General features: G+C 41.9%; 1 protein-coding gene and 1 long non-coding RNA gene across 13 annotated transcripts in view; one reads left to right on the top strand and one right to left on the bottom strand.

Moving 5' to 3' along the window:
* Positions 1 to 18,682, top strand: part of TEAD1 (TEA domain transcription factor 1) — a 267,595-nt gene that overhangs the window by 223,442 nt on the left and 25,471 nt on the right. The gene's annotated exons all lie outside the window — the stretch shown is intronic.
* The window catches only part of LOC145526740 (uncharacterized), a 38,868-nt gene continuing 33,771 nt past the window's right edge, over positions 13,586 to 18,682 (bottom strand). The window contains exons 3-4 of the long non-coding RNA XR_014069137.1: positions 17,820 to 18,421; positions 13,586 to 16,847 (exon numbers count right to left, since the gene is read on the bottom strand). This is a non-coding gene — a long non-coding RNA (uncharacterized LOC145526740). The remainder of the gene's footprint in view (positions 16,848 to 17,819; positions 18,422 to 18,682) is intronic.

The following is an 18,682-nucleotide window of genomic DNA, read 5'->3' as shown; positions in this document are numbered from 1 at the left end:
ACAGCCACGAGGACCCAGGCGACATTGCCATCCCTGCCGAGAGAGACAGGTGGCCCCTTGGGCTTGAGAACTCAGTTGTGCAATGACAAGAAACCTCGCAGATGGCTGGAGTCACAGTGGCAGACGTGGGGCACTAGACTCTCTGTTGGTTCTCCTGTAAACAAAGTGAAGTCGCTCAGTTGTGTCCAACTCTTTGCCACCCCGTGAATGGTGGTCTGCCAGGCTCCTCCGTCCACGAGATTTCCCAGGCAACAATACTGGAGTGGTTGCCATTTCCTTCTCCAGGGGAATCTTCCCGACCCGGGGATCAAACCTAGGTTTCCCGCATTACAGGCAGACTCTTTATCCTCTGAGCCACCAGAGAAGCCCAGTAAGCAAAGCGACCTATAAATTCCATGGGAGCCGAGGCAGAGAAGGGGCTTGGGCGAAGATAAAGACATGCTGCAAGACTTTTAGGGTCAGAGAGAATAGGAAATTGCTCTGCCTATTGCGTGCCTCATTTGTGCTTTCAGACACCAAGGGCATGTTCCTCCCGCTGCTGGGACTGTCCCCTAGCCTCCGAGGACATCTCTGCTGTCCCTTCTCCACTGGTCAGGCTTGGGCCAGAGGACTGCTGTGGGGTCAGGGGTGTGTCCTGGGGGCTTATACCAGAGAACTCGCTGGCCTTGAGTGTTTATAACTCCTCAGTCTTGATGAGAATAAAAAGAAAAGGGCTTCAAATGTTTGCGCTTCTCAGCATGGCCGTAAAGGCCCTGAAGGAGCCGGTTCCAGGTGTTTTCCTTCCTGTCCACTCTGCAGCCGGCCTTCGTGTGTCTGGATGGACTTTGTACAGTTTTCCTCCTTTCCCTCCCTTTGAGATGGTGGCTTCTGTATTATCACACCTTCCCTAGATAAACACTCTACTAATGTTTCTTTCAGTCCCATCGCATTGCATAGTGCCTCCGTTCCCAGACTGTGTCACAATTAACCGGGATGCATGCCCCGCGCCTTTCTGGACTCCAGGCTCCTTACTCGTTGTGTGGCCACACCGACTGAATGCCTGCTGTGCGCTGTGCACTGGGCTCATGCATTGCGTGCGTTTCCTCCAGTCCTCCCAGGGTTAGGTGGGATTTGCCTCGTATCCAACTGAGAACATAGAGACGCAGAGACTACAAAGGACCGGTGGGGACCTGGAGCTTGAAGTCAGATCCGTTTGAAAAGTGCCTCTGCTCTGTTTTCTGGCTTCTTCGTGCCCCCAGGACCCTGCTCACAGGGTCTGTCTGTCATTCTTCATATCTCCAAAGCTAAGCAAGTGCCTGGCACCAAAAAAAAAAAAATCCACAAATGGCAGAACAAACAGACTAAGGAGAAATTCATGTTTGAAATTCCTTGGGAGAAAATTTACATATTCAATTTAATTTGTTTTGTTTTTTTAAGCCTTCCGTGGTAACTGGATTTCATTTGTCATGCTTCCGTATTGAATTTGGATTGTGGAAGTAGCCTTCTACTTAAATTAATGTTCTCAGGATTGGTAATACATGTGGACACCCTGAAAAAGCAGTAACAGTCACTTCCTTTTCCTAAATTAGTGACTGCCACCCAATGACTTGAATGGTGGTTGGGGGCCACTTATATGGTAACACTACAGTTTTCAAAGTGTGGCCTGCAGACCCTTAGGGGGTTCCTCAGTAGCCTTTCAATGGGCCGACAAGATCAAAACTACTTTTATTATGACGCTGAGATGTTATTTTCTTTTTGAAAATTCTGCTGATATGCATACTGATGGTTCCAGTGTTATAGGATAAAACTGCTGAAGCCTTGGATCAATCAGACTGGGTTGCATGCACAGTTTAAATTAAAAAAAAGAATTAGTCAAACCAAGAGTGTCGTTTGTGAAAGTTTATTACATCTTAGACCGAGAGTACACACTGAAAATGAATGCAACGAACCTGCCTGCTCCATCAAGGAAAACAACTGATATTTGTTGTCAAAGATAAAATTTGAACTTTCAAATAAAAATAAGAATTTTGGAAAATTTGTATCCACTCTGGTGAACTTGACGGCTTCCCACCATTCACAACTTTTCTGATGGGATCCATAGTCATATTAAAAAATGTGATTTTTTTTTTTTTATACCATGCAAGATAAACCAGTGGGTTTTAATGTAACAGTATGAAAAGTTCATTGAGGGTTGCAGACTCCACACTGCAGCTAACCTTTAGAAACCACTGCTTGTCAAGTTTTGGTTTAGTGTCAAAGAAAAATGGCCAGTTATCTGAAGAGCCTATTAAAATATTCTTACCTTTCCCAGCCACGTGTTTATGTGAGGCTGGATTTTCTTCATGTATTTCAACCAAAAGTTGAAGTACAAATCATGACAAATTGAATTTAGAAGCAGGCATAAGAATCTAGGTATTTTCCATTAAGCCACACATTAAGTATTGCAAAATGCAAATCAGTGCTACCTTTCTCACTAATTTTTGTTTTTTAAAATATAGATATGTCCAATTTAAAAAAGATGTGTGTTAATATAAAATAACCTTAATATTATTTTTAAAGCAGCTACTAAATATTTTGAAGCTTTCTCAGCTTACGTTTCTGATATAGAAAATATTGATAGCTATAACCTACAAAAACAAAAGTTCTTTGAGACCCTCAATAAATCTTAAGAGTAGAAAAGGGGTCCCCAAGATGAAAAAGTTTGAGAGCCACTATGGTGAATGATATAAAAAGAGGCTGTTCTACCCAAATGAATTAAAATTAATCAGATAATACAGGATAAGATAAAAACAAACCATTTTCAGTGCTTTCAAATTAAAGTGTTGATTTTTAATGTTAATAAGACTTCTTATAACTTGCTTGTTGTTTGACTATATAGTGGAATGGAAACTATTGATATTAGAAGGTTTTTGTTTTTGCTTGTAAAATTTTCCATTTTACACAGAGGATGATTTTAATAAATGCTTTCAGTGATGGGGCCCTTCAGTCACTAATTCCCAAATAACGAGGTCTAAGTTTGCAAATGTTTAGAGTGTAGTGGCTGGTATGAGATGTGCAGATTTAGAAACAATTACTACGAGATTAGATATCAGTTTATTAAATTAAGATTTGCAGAATTAGAATTACATTTGAGCTCTCCTATGAGTATGATGAAAGACATCACTCCTTCAGTATAATTGTTAGCAGTACTTAACCTTTATGAAGAAACTCAGTCCTAACTATGTTAGAATAAGTGAGAAAAGGCACTTTGAATTAGGTTTACACTTTGCTGCAGTTTGAAATCTCATTGGCTTCCTCTAAAGACTTAGAAAGTGTGAATTACACTTTGATTCTCTTTCCTTGAATGTTAGTCAGTGTTTCCAGTGGGTGTTTCTTAAGTAGGCTTAACCTTCCCTTTAAAATGTCTTTCATATTAGCAATTTGCTTCACAGATTTTCATTTCCGTGTAAATCCAGTACATCTCAACAGAGGTCCCACCCACACATCTCCTTTCGTCTCCTCCCTATTTCCTCTTTCTCAAAGTACCTGCAGTTTCTAGGTTATCACCAGCAGGATGACTCAGTTGATTCATGTTTAATCACTCCATGTCCAACCTGGGCTCAGTCAGGCTGGAGCAGCTCAGGAGTTTGCTGTGGGTGAAACACTGAGTCCACCTGAAGTATCTGCACTTAATGCCCAAGCTGTGGCCCAACTCTTTGCCATGTAGTGGTCATTCCACTGGCTTCAGAGCAGAAAACTGACTGGCCTCCCCAGGACTCAGACGCTGAAACACACATGAATGACAGAGCCTCAGTAGGGTCCAACCTGAACCTCCTGGAAACAGTAGACTACTGTTGGTGCCCAGGTAAACGGATCTGAGTGCCCCATAATGACAGATCTTCACAAAGAAATGATGCTGCTTCACTTCAGGGGCCCTTGGCTTCCATGCACAGACGCAGTGGAAAGCACAGAGATTCCAGAGTCCAGCAGATCCGGCATTGATTAGCTGTGTCATGATGCAGAAGTCACTCTGCCTATCCATGACTCAGTTTCTTTATGTGTGAAGTGGGAATTATCACATGGACCTCCCAGGGATTAAATAATACCAAGTGTGTGCTTATGCCTGGTATATTCACTAACTGCTTGACTACTTTCACAGAGCAACTTGGTTTCTTACACACAAACTCACATATACCTACACACAGACACATTAAAAGCCTTATTATTGAAGTCTAATAAGAAGGTTAAATTATGATACACCCAGTAAAGAGAATATGTTGTCATTAATAATCTGTGAGACAGCATCTCACCACCTCCTTGTCACCTGAGTTGAGTTACTTGCACTAATAGTGTAAACTGCTATACTAAGATCCCCTGGAGAAGGAAATGGCAACCCACTCCAATATTCTTGCCTGGGAAATCCCGTGGACAGATGAGTCTGGCAGGCTACAGTCCATGGGATCGAAAAGAGTTGGACACGACTGAGCAACTAACACTAAGCTAAAAACTAGTAGCTTAAATTTGAAACCCCGATTAAAGTGTCTCAGAAAAAATATAGTTTGATGCAGCATTGAAATTGTTACTATGATTGAGGAGGAGTATGGAACCAGATTTGTGGTTAGTGAGGCCAACATTTTGCACTGGCAGAAAACCATACTTCTTATTTTCCTTTTAAAATAACGATCAGATGCTTTGTGGGCTCTAAGAAAGGAAGATGTCCACCCACAAATGGACAGAGCTGTGCTTTGGTTCAGAATTGAGATCCATGCAGATGGGTTGCCAGTGATATGGCAGACAATGCAGCTAATTTAAGATAAAATTGTCAGCTGCTTTGGAACTGATCAAAGAGTCCCGAAAGCTGGAAGAGGTGGGTGTGATTCAGTCATGCATCCTAAAAGACAGAAACCCAAGTATAACTCTCAGCTCACTTTCAAAAGAAGTTTGTTTCCAGCCCCATGTAGTAGTTTTGTTGCTGTTGTTGTTCAGTCGCTCAGTTGTGTCCAACTCTTGTGACTGCAGCGCTCCAGGCCTCCCTGTCCTTTACTGTCTCTCAGAGTTTGCTCAAACTTATGTCCATTGAGTCAGTGATGCCATTCAACCATCTCATCCTCTGTCATGTCCTTCTCCCCTTGCCTCCAGTCTTTCCCAGCATCAGGGTCTTTTCCAATGAGTCAGCTTTTCACATCAGGTGGCCAAACTATTGGAGCTTCAGCTTTAGCATCAGTCCTCCCAATGAATATTCAGGATTGATTTCCTTTAAGATTGACTGGTTTAATCTCCTTGCAGTCCAAGGGACCCTCAAGATTCTTCTCCAACACCTCAGTTCAAAAGCATCAATTTTTCAATGCTCAGCCTTCCTAAGTAGAATAGTTTGCTTAAGGGAATAAAAAATGCAGTGAAAGTAATATTTTTGGAGGGGCCTCAAAATTCTACTCTGTTTTAACAGTGCTCAAAAGTGTCAAGCTTGGCGACACTGGTTAAAGAAAGCCACACATTACTAACATGTTACTTATAAACCTTACAGTCAAAAACTATTCAGAAGAATCATTAGGATAATGAAGGCTTACTGTCAAACTTTATTTGGAATAATAAAGAAGAAAATGAGATTGTATGGATTTGTATCCTGTTATTAAAAGAAACAAATTCTTAATATATATTTAATTACAATGCTTCTTTTTTTCTCTCAAATGAATTAGTGGCATGTTAGAAATCAGGATATGCTCCAAGTTACCGTATGGTTATTTATGTTTTGCTTTTTAAAATTATTGGAATTATGATCATCCATTGTAAACAATTAACAGTATATTCATAGTCATTCAACTTTCTTAACCTACTTTTTTGGAGGAAGAAAAAGCAAGACTAGTTTTACTAGCCAGAGTAGATGTGAGAAGATATTATAAAACAGAAATGGAAAGGAGTTATCTGGAAAGAAGGCAGCCTTTAGAAGATGCTTTTATCTTGGTAGGAACAAAATCACATTTGTTGGACAAAATGACAGGCACCATAAATAAAACAACTGGGCTTTATTTAGGGATAAGAAATCGGGTGCACATGTAAACTGGCCAAATAGACCCCCTCTGGAGTTTCAGCCTGTTTCTAATTGGATTGTGCGTGATTTAGGTTAGAATTGTAGACTCAAGTCTATCATTTGCGATCAAATGTCTCTGTTGCTATTCATGGAAAAGGATGTTAGCAAAATGGAATAATATGCTTCCCACATGTTTTAAACTGTTATCAGTAAGAAAAGGGCCTTTCAGTTCAAGATTTTCATTTCACTCTACTTCTATCTCATCTCACAATGGTGTTAAACTCTGAAATTACATGACCAATAGGAAATGATGGAATGATGTGGTGGAAGGGAGATTAACAAGAAACACCGCTATATTCAGAGGTACTTCTGAGACTAATCTGTAATAGATTATCTTTGGTAACTGTGACTCTCCTATTGTCTTCACCAGGGTCTGGTTTTTTTTGAAAAATCATCTCTGGCTAGCAGGTTCTGATATTTCATGAAGAGGGATGAGGGGGAATGGTAGTAACCTTGCACATCCAACTCATTTTGGTTTGATTTCATGAGAACGGTATCTGGAGCTTGTTAGCACTTGCTGCATTGACTGCAGTCTTTTATTGCTTCCTTTCTGTTTTCCCAGCCCCATGACCTAAACTTCTTTGTAAGCCTTCCCCAGGGAGCAAGGATCCTATCCAGTAACACTTGTTTATGCAGCAGTTTAATGTATATAGCAGATTCTCAATAGTTTATTTTCTTTAATTTGTTAGATGAAGAGTGATTTCATTCCATACACCTAGAGGAATTGCTGTACATGGGGTCCTGTAACTGCCACTGGGCCAGCTCTGATTGTATAGGCAGTATCTGCCTCAGATGCATAGGCATCTGACAGTTTGTTGACTAATCTTTCTCAAGGAATTTACTGAAAACTGGTGGAGGGGAGACCTCAAGGGATTCACACAGAAGCTTTCCAGGCTCTCTCTGGAATTTGGGTTCTTATAGAAATAGTTTAATCATTTGCTTTAGCATTGAATATACACGTCACCAGTGAGTCATTCAGCAATTACTCACTGATCTCTACTTTGCCCCTAGAAAGCTGAGGGAGCAGACAGGAGTGAGAGGCAGACTTTAGGGTCTGGTGTGGGATGGCAGACACGCAGCAGATAAATGACGGCACTGTAGGGTAGGGGCTATAGTGGAAATGTGAAAACATAGGTAAAGGAGGAACTCTTTTTGCTTAACTTCCTGGAAGGCTCCACGAAGATGTGTCGTTTAAGCTGATTCTTGAAAATTTAATCAGTGGAAGGAGAGTGGGAAGGAGTTTTGGGAGGGAGGGTTTGTGCAGAGACCAGGAATCCTAGTGAGAGTTGGCTGAGGGTCCCAGTGGCTGCCGGGCCTTACAAAACCAGGAGAATGGTGCAAGTTGAGAGTGGAAACGATACTCTGCCTGACAGTCACTTTAAAGGAGTCTCACTACGAACAAAGCTAGTGGAGGTGATGGAATTCCAGTTGAGCTATTTCAAATCCTGAAAGATGATGCTATGAAAGTGCTGCACTCAATATGCCAGCAAATTTGGAAAACTCAGCAGTGGCCACAGGACTGGAAAAGGTCAGTTTTCGTTCCAATCCCAAAGAAAGGCAATGCCAAAGAATGCTCAAACTACCACACAATTGCCCTCATCTCACATGCTAGTAAAGTAATGCTCAAAGTTCTCCAAGCCAGGCTTCAGCAATACGTGAACCGTAAACTTCCAGATGTTCAAGCTGGTTTTAGAAAAGGCAGAGGAACCAGAGATCAAATTGCCAATATCCGCTGGATCATCGAAAAAACAAGAGAGTTCCAGAAAAACATCTACTTCTGCTTTATTGACTATGCCAAAGCCTTTGACTGTGTGGATCACAATAAACTGTGGAAAATTCTGAAAGAGATGGGAATACCAGACCATCTGACCTGTCTCTTGAGAAACCTGTATGCAGGTCAGGAAGCAACAGTTAGAACTGGACATGGAACAACAGACTGGTTCCAAATAGGAAAAGGAGTCCGTCAAGGCTGTATATTGTCACCCTGCTTATTTAACTTATATGCAGAGTACATCATGAGAAACGCTGAGCTGGAAGAAACACAAGCTGGAATCAAGATTGCTGGGAGAAATATCAATAACCTCAGATATGCGGATGACACCACCCTTATGGCAGAAAGTGAAGAAGAACTAAAGAGCCTCTTGATGAAGGTGAAAGAGAAGAGTGAAAAAGTTGGCTTAAAGCTCAACATTCAGAAAACTAAGATCATGGCATCTGGTCCCATCACTTCATGGGAAATAGATGGGGAAACAGTGGAAACAGTGTCAGACTTTAATTTTGGGCTCCAGAATCACTGCTGATGGTGACTGTAGCCATGAAATTAAAAGACGCTTACTCCTTGGAAGGAAGGTTATGGCCAACCTAGATAGCATATTTAAAAGCAGAGACATTACTTTGCCGAAAAAAGTCCGTCTAGTCAAGGCTATGGTTTTTCCAGTGGTCATGTATGGATGTGAGAGTTGGACGGTGAAGAAAGCTGAGCGCCGAAGAATTGATGCTTTTGAACTGTGGTGTTGGAGAAGACTCTTGAGAGTCCCTTGGACTGCAAGGAGATCCAATCAATCCATCCTAAAAGAGATCAATCCTGGGTGTTCATTGGAAGGTCTGATGTTGAAGCTGAAACCCCAATACTTTGGGCACCTCATGTGAAGGGTTGACTCATTGGAAAAGACCCTAATGCTGGGTAGGATTGGGGGCGGGAGGAGAAGGGGACGACAGAGGATGAGATGGTTGGATGGCATCACCGACTCGATGGACATGGGTTTGGGTAGACTCCGGGAGTTGGTGATGGACAGAGAGGCCTGGCATGCTGCAATTCATGGGGTCACAAAGAGTCGGACACGACTGAGTGACTGAACTGAACTGAATCCCCTGAGAACAGAAGGCAGGACAGGACAGCCTGGAAGACGGGAGCAGCAGCTGACGGTGCTTTTCCCACAGGCTCTTCACCTCAGTCCCATTATGGACACTTTTCTTTTTTTAACCTGGAACTCTTCAGGACATCTAGGCGGAATCTAAATTGGGAATTCCCTTAACCTCGTGGAAGAATCCATCTGACAGCTCTTCCTCTCCTGCTTTCCATCCTGGACCATTTGGCTCAGTGGTTGCCAACAGAGCCAAGGTCAGGGATCCTTCCATTCTTTGCTGCATGGGGCTGTTTAGCTCTGCTCCCTGCTGCAGTTACAGGCTGAGATGCAAAGCCACTATGCCCCCCAGAGCTGCTGCTAACCAGGAGCCCGGGGGAAAGCAGACACGTGTGGTCCACCTGTACCACCCAGCATTCACCCCATTCATGGAGGCATAGCTGACTTCACTCTGTAACCCTCCCTGGGAAAAGCCTGAGAAGAAAAGAACTGAAGTGGCAGGATCAGGGTGTGTGTCTGCTTATTTCCAGACCCAGTTTTCCAGGGGATAAGTTGATTATCTGGTTATAGTCATAAACCCTTCAACGATCTTAGTCATTTGGACCTTGATAGACCCTTGGCGATATGCGAAACTCCCTCTCCCTGTGAGGGTAGAGATTCAGGGTACACCTTACCCTCCCATCCACCCGCATTCTAATTTACTGTCTACATGACAAAAGCAAGAGAAGCTTGTTAAATTTTCCAAGCAGTTCCAAAGACTTCAGAACGAAGAGTGTGATCTTCCCACAATCCCTGTGTCTTTCTCGGCTTCTTATATGCATCCACAAACATTGTACATACTCCACAAACATTGTACATACTCCATTAACATTGTACATACTCCACTAACATTGTACATACTCCACTAACATTGTACATACTCCACTAACATTGTACATACTCCACTAACATTGTACATACTCCACTAACATTGTACATACTCCACAAACATTGTACATACTCCACTAACATTGTACATACTCCACAAACATTGTACATACTCCACTAACATTGTACATACTCCACTAACATTGTACATACTCCACTAACATTGTACATACTCCACTAACATTGTACATACTCCACTAACATTGTACGTACTCCATTAACATTGTACATACTCCACTAACATTGTACATACTCCATTAACATTGTACATACTCCACAAACATTGTACATACTCCATTTGTTTTTTACTAAAAAAAGTGCTATGCTGCATGTGTTATTCAGCAGCTTCATTTTTTTCCCACTCAAAAAATATTTTGGACATGTCTTCTTACAGCAATGAAAATTTGAGCAAAAGTCCCAAATTTTCTTATTCTCTTTGGTAAAGGTGTATTGTCGGAAGAGTTACCCGATGTAGCAAGTTAAAACACCAGCCACCCAGTTCGATTTGAATTTCGGGTCAACAGTGTATACTTTTTCAGTGTCTGTCCCATGTCATCTTTGGGACATAGTGATATGTCCCTATCCCTATGAAAAAGTATGTTGTTTATCTAAAAATCAGATTTAACTAGGCAGCCTATATTTTATTTGGCAGTTCTACACTTGTTAATTAGTTGATCGATTTGTTGTCATTGTTCTATGTAAGACTTTTCATGCACAAAAACTCCAGACCAGAAAAAGGCCTTGTTTTCTGGTCTGGAAAGGGTGGTCTCTGGTCAGTGTTCGCACACCTGATGAGTGTGCTGGGTGGAGGGCCAGCTCAGCTGGGAGCCCAGGACTCATTAACTGCCTCCATTGGAGACAACTGGCCTGTGCCACTGCTTTGTCCTAGGGGTTGAGACCTTGGCTCTTTCATCCCAGCTACTGTGTGAAGTCACCAGTGGCAGTTACCTGAAGTTGTATGGGTGATATTAATTGAATTTTTTTTTAATGAATGCCAGTATTTGTAGGAATTTGCAATGCAAACAGCCAGTCTTTCAGACAGTGCCTATTGTAATTAGAGCAAGCTTTTAAGATTCTTTGAAGTACTAAATGTTGATGAAATTCAAATAGGGTTGCCAATCTGCGCTATGAAGGGGCTCTTGGCAGTTGTCTTTTAAAATCTTCTATTTTGTAGATGTAAATATATGCCATAATCAGTGGGAAGTAACTTGGAGAGCAGGGGCTGAGTTTATGCCTATTATTCTTATTTAAAACAGCTATGACCGGAGAGCTACAGCTGCCATCCTGTGTCGGGCAGGGGCAGCAGGCAAAGTGAACACTCTCAAAGACACCCTTCTCTTTGGGCAGCTTTCTCACTCCCCTCAAACTCAAGTCCAGTCTTGCTGGGGGTTGTCCCTCATTTTTCCCAGCTTCCCACACCCCAAGCTCCAAAGCCACTGAGTCAGGCAAGAGGGTTGGGGAGCAGTCATCAACCTCAAGACCCCGTGCCCAGGCTGCTTCAGTAGTACTTCTGCCTGACGGCTCATGGCAGAGGGCAGAACGATTGTCCTTTGGCGCCTGGGGGAGCAGCTGCAAGGCCCGCATGGTGCCCAGCGCGGCCGAGCCTCACCATGTGGCAGGCCTGGATGGACGCCCACGACAGGGCCTGGCTCCCAGCGCCTCCTGCCAAGGAGCCAGATGCTGCCATTGGAAAAAATTGCTTCACAATTTGAAATCTTAGTCCTTTGATCATTGCTCGAAGAGGATGAAGAGGAGAGGTTCAAAGTGGTGGTTTGAAAATACCAGCGTCTCCTTGCATCCATCAGTGCCTATTATACTGTCTCTTGTCAGGGACAATCCTCTTGATGTTTTCATTTTCTTGCAACCAAGTAATTCTGCCCAGCCCTTCCAGGCCCTCGGGGGGCGGGGCGGGGGGAGAGACGGGTGGGAAGGGAGCCGTCTGCAGCCTGCTCCTTTCCTGACCCACTGCCCCAACCTGCGCCCCTGCCTTCAGGCTGATCTGTTTCCTCTTTTTTCCTGCAGGCCTTTTCTTTCAGAGGCTAGTGACAGAGGAGTTGTCCTCAGCCGAATGCTGCACCCTTCCATTCTGCACTTGCAACCCTAACGCTCACTTCCTGTCCTTCAGGCACCTGAAACTAGCTTTCCAGGAGTCTGCGGTTTTGCAGAGTTGACCCCCTGGTCCAGCCCTCTCTGCTGTATGGATCCAACATAACTGGGTTAGATCTCATTTTTCTCACCCATGAAATGGAAAGAATCATTCTTTGAAGAATATTGCCTTTTTTTTTTTTCAATTTAAAAAACATGAACCAGTGGAACACAGATGTGAAGAAATACACTTGCTGAATGAGAGGTAATGGAGGAAAAACCAAGCCGCAGTCTTGTCTGATAACTTACATGTTTCAGCTGCAGAAGTAACAAGTGTGAGAGAGGATTATTTAGGGAAGGATTTGGGAAAATGTGATGTTTCACTTTTTCGTTTCCTTGCTATCTAGTGCAGTCTGCTTTCTCTGCTTGGCATTGCTGTTTTCCCGGACTTGTCCACAAATAGATCCCCAAGTCTTTAATTCATTCCCCAGATGTTTATTAATTATTGCCTTTTTTTTTTTTGCTTCCAGACAGAATTTTATGACATCTCTAATCATATCTTTGTGGGAAAGATGGTAATTTTGTACCTGTTTGAGCAGTTATGCCTAAAACCTAAGGCTTGTTATAAACTCACAAATCAGAAAAACTACCAATTTTTCTGTTTGAAAAAAGTCATTGCTATGTTTGTGCTGCTCACTTGATAAGTGTGGACAGGGACTCAGACTGACTCTGGGGGGAAAGCTTTTACCTTGTTTGTTGATTATGAGCCACCGTCTACTTCGGGTCCCACTCTGGAGATGTGACTTGAGGTTCTGCTTCATCTCTGTGCTGGTCAGTGTTGAAGTCCATTGGGTTGATAGGCATGGCCATTTATGTGGCATGTTTCAGCATACAGATGAGTTTCGTGTGCGATCTCTCTTCTCATCACCATGGTGGCCTTTGGAAGCAGGTCTTCTCTGAGTTTAGAGATGAGAACAATGAGATGCAAAGGAACGATGACCACTGTCCGTCAGGTGTCTGCCATAAGATGGTGACAGATACAGAGTCAGAATTCTCAAGTCTCTGGATCAGGTGGAAGGGAGATCAGCATGGAGTTTACTAAAAATAAGCCTGGAACTTGGATCCTAGGAAGCTGATAGAACCTGAACAACTTTGTGGGTGAGAAGTGGGTGTGGAAAGGTGAGATTAGGGGGGAAATAAAAGAGAAATGCATTGCAGGGTTGTCTTTCAGCACTGTTCTTAGGCCTGCATGCTTCCGGAAAGCAGAGTTCTAGGTGGAAGCTGCTGAGAAGCCGATGGCAACTTAACAGGTGTGGTAGGCAGTGTTGTGTCCGAGTTCTTCTCATGGTGCTCGGGTACATATTCCAACACATGGAAAGTGAGTTGGGCATTGCTAAGAGTAGACGGGGAAGTATCTTGGGTTATGTGAGTGGGCCCAGTGAAATCACAAGTTTCCTTAAGAGTAGCAGAGGGAAGTGAAAGATGAGGTCTAGAGAGCTGACAGCTGGCCATGTGAGGACTCAGCCTGGTGTTGCTGGCCTCTAAAATGGGAGGGAAGAGACTGAGAGACAAGGACTGTGGAAACTGAAGGAGGCAAAGACTCACTTTTCCCCAGAGTAGAGCCACCAGAAAAGAACACAGCTCCAAAACCTTGATCTCAGCCGGGTGAGGTACATATTGGATATCCCACCTACAGAAGCAGAGAATCATAAAGTGGTGTTGTTTTTAAGTCACTAAATATGGGGTTGTTTGTTAAAGCAGCAATAAAAGTCTAATACAACTCTCTAACACTTAAGTCTGCCCAGAACATGGTAAGTACTTTATTAACTAATGATTTTCTCATATCTGAAGGTATTTAGCCAGAAGACAGTGTAAGTCAAGATACTGTAGGAAGAAAAAAAAAAAAAAAAAGATACTGTAGGAAGGATTCCTGCATTGGGTGGTAGGAGAAAGAGCTGGTCTCTGAACCCAGTTCATATGGAGGGTTTTTGTTCTAGGGCAAAATGGGTGAAGATTCCTTAGAGGGGCCCGTTTGCATGGACTTGCCCCCTCCAGCCACATTTGCAAGGTTTATTTTGTTTTTTTTAGAACATGGTCCATGACCAGTTAGGCATGAGGAAACTTCCCCTGCTACCCTTCTTATGACTGAACTGAAAATAATATCAACACAAGACAAATTAACAGGAAAAGAGAAATGAATTTTTAATTCATGGTGTTGAGGTTCACATAGAAATGGGACCTAAGAAGTGGCCAAAGCAGGCATCTGTCATACTTTTTAGACAAATGATAAATTTATGAGGAATTGACAAAGAAACGTAGGTTTGGAGAAAATCTAAACAGAGTTTGGGCCTGGGGAAGTAAATTTTAAAAGTAACAAGATGTGTATACAGACTTCTCCACCCTAAACTATCCATCGCTGGTGGCAAGGGTCTCCTTCCACCTCCAGATGCAAGGAGGGCATCTTTCACTGAGAGACTTATTTCCTGCTTCTGGGTAGACAGAGGGGAGGGTCCACGTGTCCCTCGTCATTGGTTGTTTCTTAAGTAACTTTAATCCAAAATAATCAAAATGCCATTGGGGCACATTTTGGGAGAGCCTGCCCTGTGCCCCAACAGCTGTCTCATCTCCTAAGGACAGGATATGGTTTGAATTTAGAATTTGTTGGGAAGGTAAGTTTGCTGGTTTTAGTTGTTTCTTGGACTTTTGTATTTATTTGCTTTTAGAAAATATCCTGATTTCAGATAGGAGCCGATTTGACAAAAATAGTTTGTATGTCTGGAAACAGCACATTTTTTTTCTCTCTCTCATTTTCTTGCCTTCAAAACTATGTAGGGTAGGTTTGTCTTGAGTTTTCAGTTGGGAAAAAGGAGTGGAGAGGGTGGATAATGAACTCAGCACGAATCCTAGACTCATTACAGAGCTCACCTCCCCTGTTGTTGATTTCATGCTAGCATTCTTTCTTTGATATTACCTTTGCTCTGTGGGAGTTCAGTGACCACATTTCTTTCTGGGATAATTGTAATATTATCAGCTAACAGATAATTATCTTTCCCATCAATACCTCCTAGAAAATTCCCAAGGAACAGCTGTGATATGGTTGGATGACTGTGTAATTATTTTCCATGTTCAAAAGTAATTGAGAAGCAGTGGTAATAACATTACTTATTTACTGTTAGTTGAGAAGTCTTTTAAATGCAACCTGTTAAATATATGCTAATAATTATATATAAAGCTTTCTCAAGCTGTTTTTTAAAAAAACAAGATAATTCAAAAACCATCTGTTCCTCTTACCTAAATGAAAGCTGAAAATGCACATATATCTCATAACCAGCAATTCTGCTCCTAGAAACACCTAACAGGAATGCATGCATGTGTTCATGAAAAGCGTATCCCTAAGTATTCAGAGTAGCGCTCTTCATAATACGTTCAGGTTGGAAGCATTGTAAACATCCATCCGTAGAAGGGATAGATGGTGGTGTTTTCCATTTAGCAGAGTATTCTAGTGACAAAAATGGATGAAACACACACCACAGCATAGATGACCCTCACCCTGCAATGCTGCAGAAATGAAGCTAAACACAGAGGAATCAACAGTATGTGATTCCATTCATGTAACATTCAAAAAACCAGACAAGACTAAAGGATCAGCGTTACTCTTGTGAGACGGGGGGTTTGAGGTACACTGGAAGGGAGCAGTATTTGATGTACACTGGAATGGAGTGTGGATGAGGGGATTTCTTTTCTATTTCCTTACCTGGGTGCTTGGTTACATGGGTGTGTTCACTTTATAAAAATTAATCAATCTGTAAACTTGTGATTTATACACTTCTGAATGTATGTTCCACTTAAATTTCATGTATAAAAGTTAACCCTGACAACTTTAAAATAGTAGTTTGTTGAGATTGTTTCTGATGGCAGAGTTTCATAATGTGAATTCTTGAATACCTTCATTTTGGATAGTTTCTGTCATTATACCTGCAGGTCATCCATTCCCAAATAAAGCTAATTAAATTAAATTTCAGAATTCTAAGGTACAGTGGTGAACCAAAGGTGAGAGGGTGGGAATTATCTGCCCCAGATGTAGGCATTAAGGGGTTTCGTTGTAGAGAAGTTTATATGGCAGAACCATCTAAAATCAGCTGTCATTTGTATTATCACTTTATGCCTATGGTTCTAAACAACGCTATCAATGAAGTGTTCCTAATAAAAAAGTCCTTTGTTAGCCTAAGTCTTAAACAATTGGTAAAATTAGTCTTGAGTTTTTATTTCATATATGTATATATACACACACACATATATATTTATGCTTCAAACTAACACACTTATGTTGCTTATCTATCTTATTACTTATTCTTTAATAGCACATGTTATTAAAGACTCACTCTTATATTCATTTCTAGAGTAAGTTCTAACAGTTTGGAATCATTGGAGCTGCAGTCCTCACGGCGCTGCTGCTTCCATGATTTGGAAATGAGCACAGTAATTATGAAGGTGAAAAAGTAGAACTAGAGTTACTTCAATTCTGTCATTCTCTGTTCCCACAGAGTTTTTGTGTTTAAAGCTAAAAATGGTGAAACACTGATGATTATTACTAAAATAATTTTGATAATTGTGTTAAATAAAGGAAACAGGTCTTAAAAATGACCCACTCTTAGTTGTCAAGTATGCTAGGTGTATTGTGGCTACAGCACCAGCATTACTGAAGTGTGGGAACTTGTAGAGATGGAAACATAAAAGCTGAAAATTTTCAGCAGTTTTTGCTCCTATCAATTTATGGCGAATGCCATTCTAAACTTGGGTAACATTTTGAAATTGTATGTATGGTTGAATTATTTTGTGTGTTTATTTCTATGCTTGCTTTAGATTTTAAGAGTCCTAGTTTGTTTACCGGAGAAGGCAATGGCACCCCACTCCAGTACTCTTGCCTGGAAAATCCCATGGATGGAGGAGCCTGGTAGGCTACAGTCCATGGGGTCGCTAAGAGTCGGACACGACTGAGGGACTTCACTTTCACTTTTCCCTTTCATGCACTGGAGAAGGAAATGGCAACCCACTCCAGTGTTCTTGCCTGGAGAATCCCAGGGACGGCGGAGCCTGGTGGGCTGCTGTCTATGGGGTCGCACAGAGTCGGACACAACTGAAGCGACTTAGTAGTAGTAGTAGTTTGTTTACATTGTAAATCTTTCACTTGTCAAAAGTAAAGGCCAGTGCGTTATACCAAGTGAAATAAGTCAGACAGAAAAAGATAAATACTGTATGATATCAATTATATGTGAAACCTAAAAAATAGAACAAACTAGTGGGTATAACAAAAAAGAAGCAAACTCACAGGACAAACTAGTGGTAACCAGTTGGGGGGAGGGGCAGTATAGAGGTGGAGGAATGGGAGGTACAAATTACTGGGTGTAAGTTAGGCTCAAGGATGTACTGTACAACACAGGGAATATAGCCAAGGTTTTGTAATAACTGTGAATGGAAAGTAACCCTTAAAAATTGTATGAAAAGATAATGCCACTGAAGTGAATAAAGTGAAAAATGGAGCACTGAAAAAAAAAAAAAAGAAAACAGTGTACCTGGGGAGTTGAGGTGCAATTCTTAAGAAACCTCCTCCTGATTAAATCACTGATGCAAGTTGAGGTTGGTAGTTCCTTGTGCTCTCCTGTTGACTCCCCCACCCATTGCTAATTTCTCCAGCTCCTTCCCACACTCCACCCATTACACCACAAACACCAGACTGCTTTTGATTATTAATCAGTCCTTCACAACAACTTGATTACATCAAAATGATGAATTTAAATTGCAATATTAGGTAACAATGTATTTATGGTCAATTAATTCTCATTTTCAAAGCTGGGAATTTTTTAAAATTGAATGAAAACAAAAGTCAAAGTAGGGGCTTTCCTGGTGGCTCAGTGGTAAAGAATCTGCCTGCCAATGCAGGAGACATGGGTTTGATCCCTGGTCTGGGAAGACCCCACATGCTGGAGAGCAGCTGAGCCTATGTGCCACAACTATTGAGCCTGTAGTCTAGAGCTTGGGAGCTGCAACTTCTGAAGCCCAAGCACCCTAGAGCCTATGCTCTGAAACAAGAGAAGCCACCACAATGAGAAACCCACAAACTGCAATTAGGGAGTAGCCTCTGCTTGCCAAAACTAGAGAAAAGCCCATGCAGCAACAAAGACCCAGCACAGCCAAAAATAACTAAGAAGCGGAAAAAAAATTAAATTTTAAAAAGTCAAAATAATTTCTAATGTACCTTTCCTGCTCCACCTGTTACTGCATTGTTGGGAAGCATCCAAAACGTCCATCAATAGAGGATATGTTAAATTATGGTGCATCTGTGTAATGGAGTAGTATGCAGCCACCAAAAGTGTGGCTGTTCAATTTTTCAAAGGGCTTTTCTTTTAAAAAACTGATATTCTATATCAGTGTATGTATGTCTATGTGTTGCTCACTCGTGCTTTGGAACCCCAGGGACTGTATAGCCTGCCAGGCCCCTCTGTCCATGGAATTTTCCAGGCAAGAATACTGGACTGGGTTGTCATTTCCTACTTCAGGGGATCTTCCCAACCCAGAGATCAAACCCATGTCTCCTGCATTCCAGGTGGATTCTTCACCACTGATCTACCAGGGAAGCCCTATATCAGTACTAGATGAGTTCTAAAAAGTAGTTGCTGATTGATTGATTGATTGATTTAAAGCCAGGCTTAGAAGAATGCAATGGTTTGTGCATAAAAGAGGGAATGTGTATGCTTAAATA

This window comes from Giraffa tippelskirchi, chromosome 11 (assembly GCF_054371585.1).
Source record: "Giraffa tippelskirchi isolate mGirTip1 chromosome 11, T2T-mGirTip1v1.2.pri, whole genome shotgun sequence".
Taxonomy (NCBI): Eukaryota; Metazoa; Chordata; class Mammalia; order Artiodactyla; family Giraffidae; genus Giraffa; species Giraffa tippelskirchi.
This window is presented reverse-complemented; position numbering and strand designations above follow the sequence as displayed.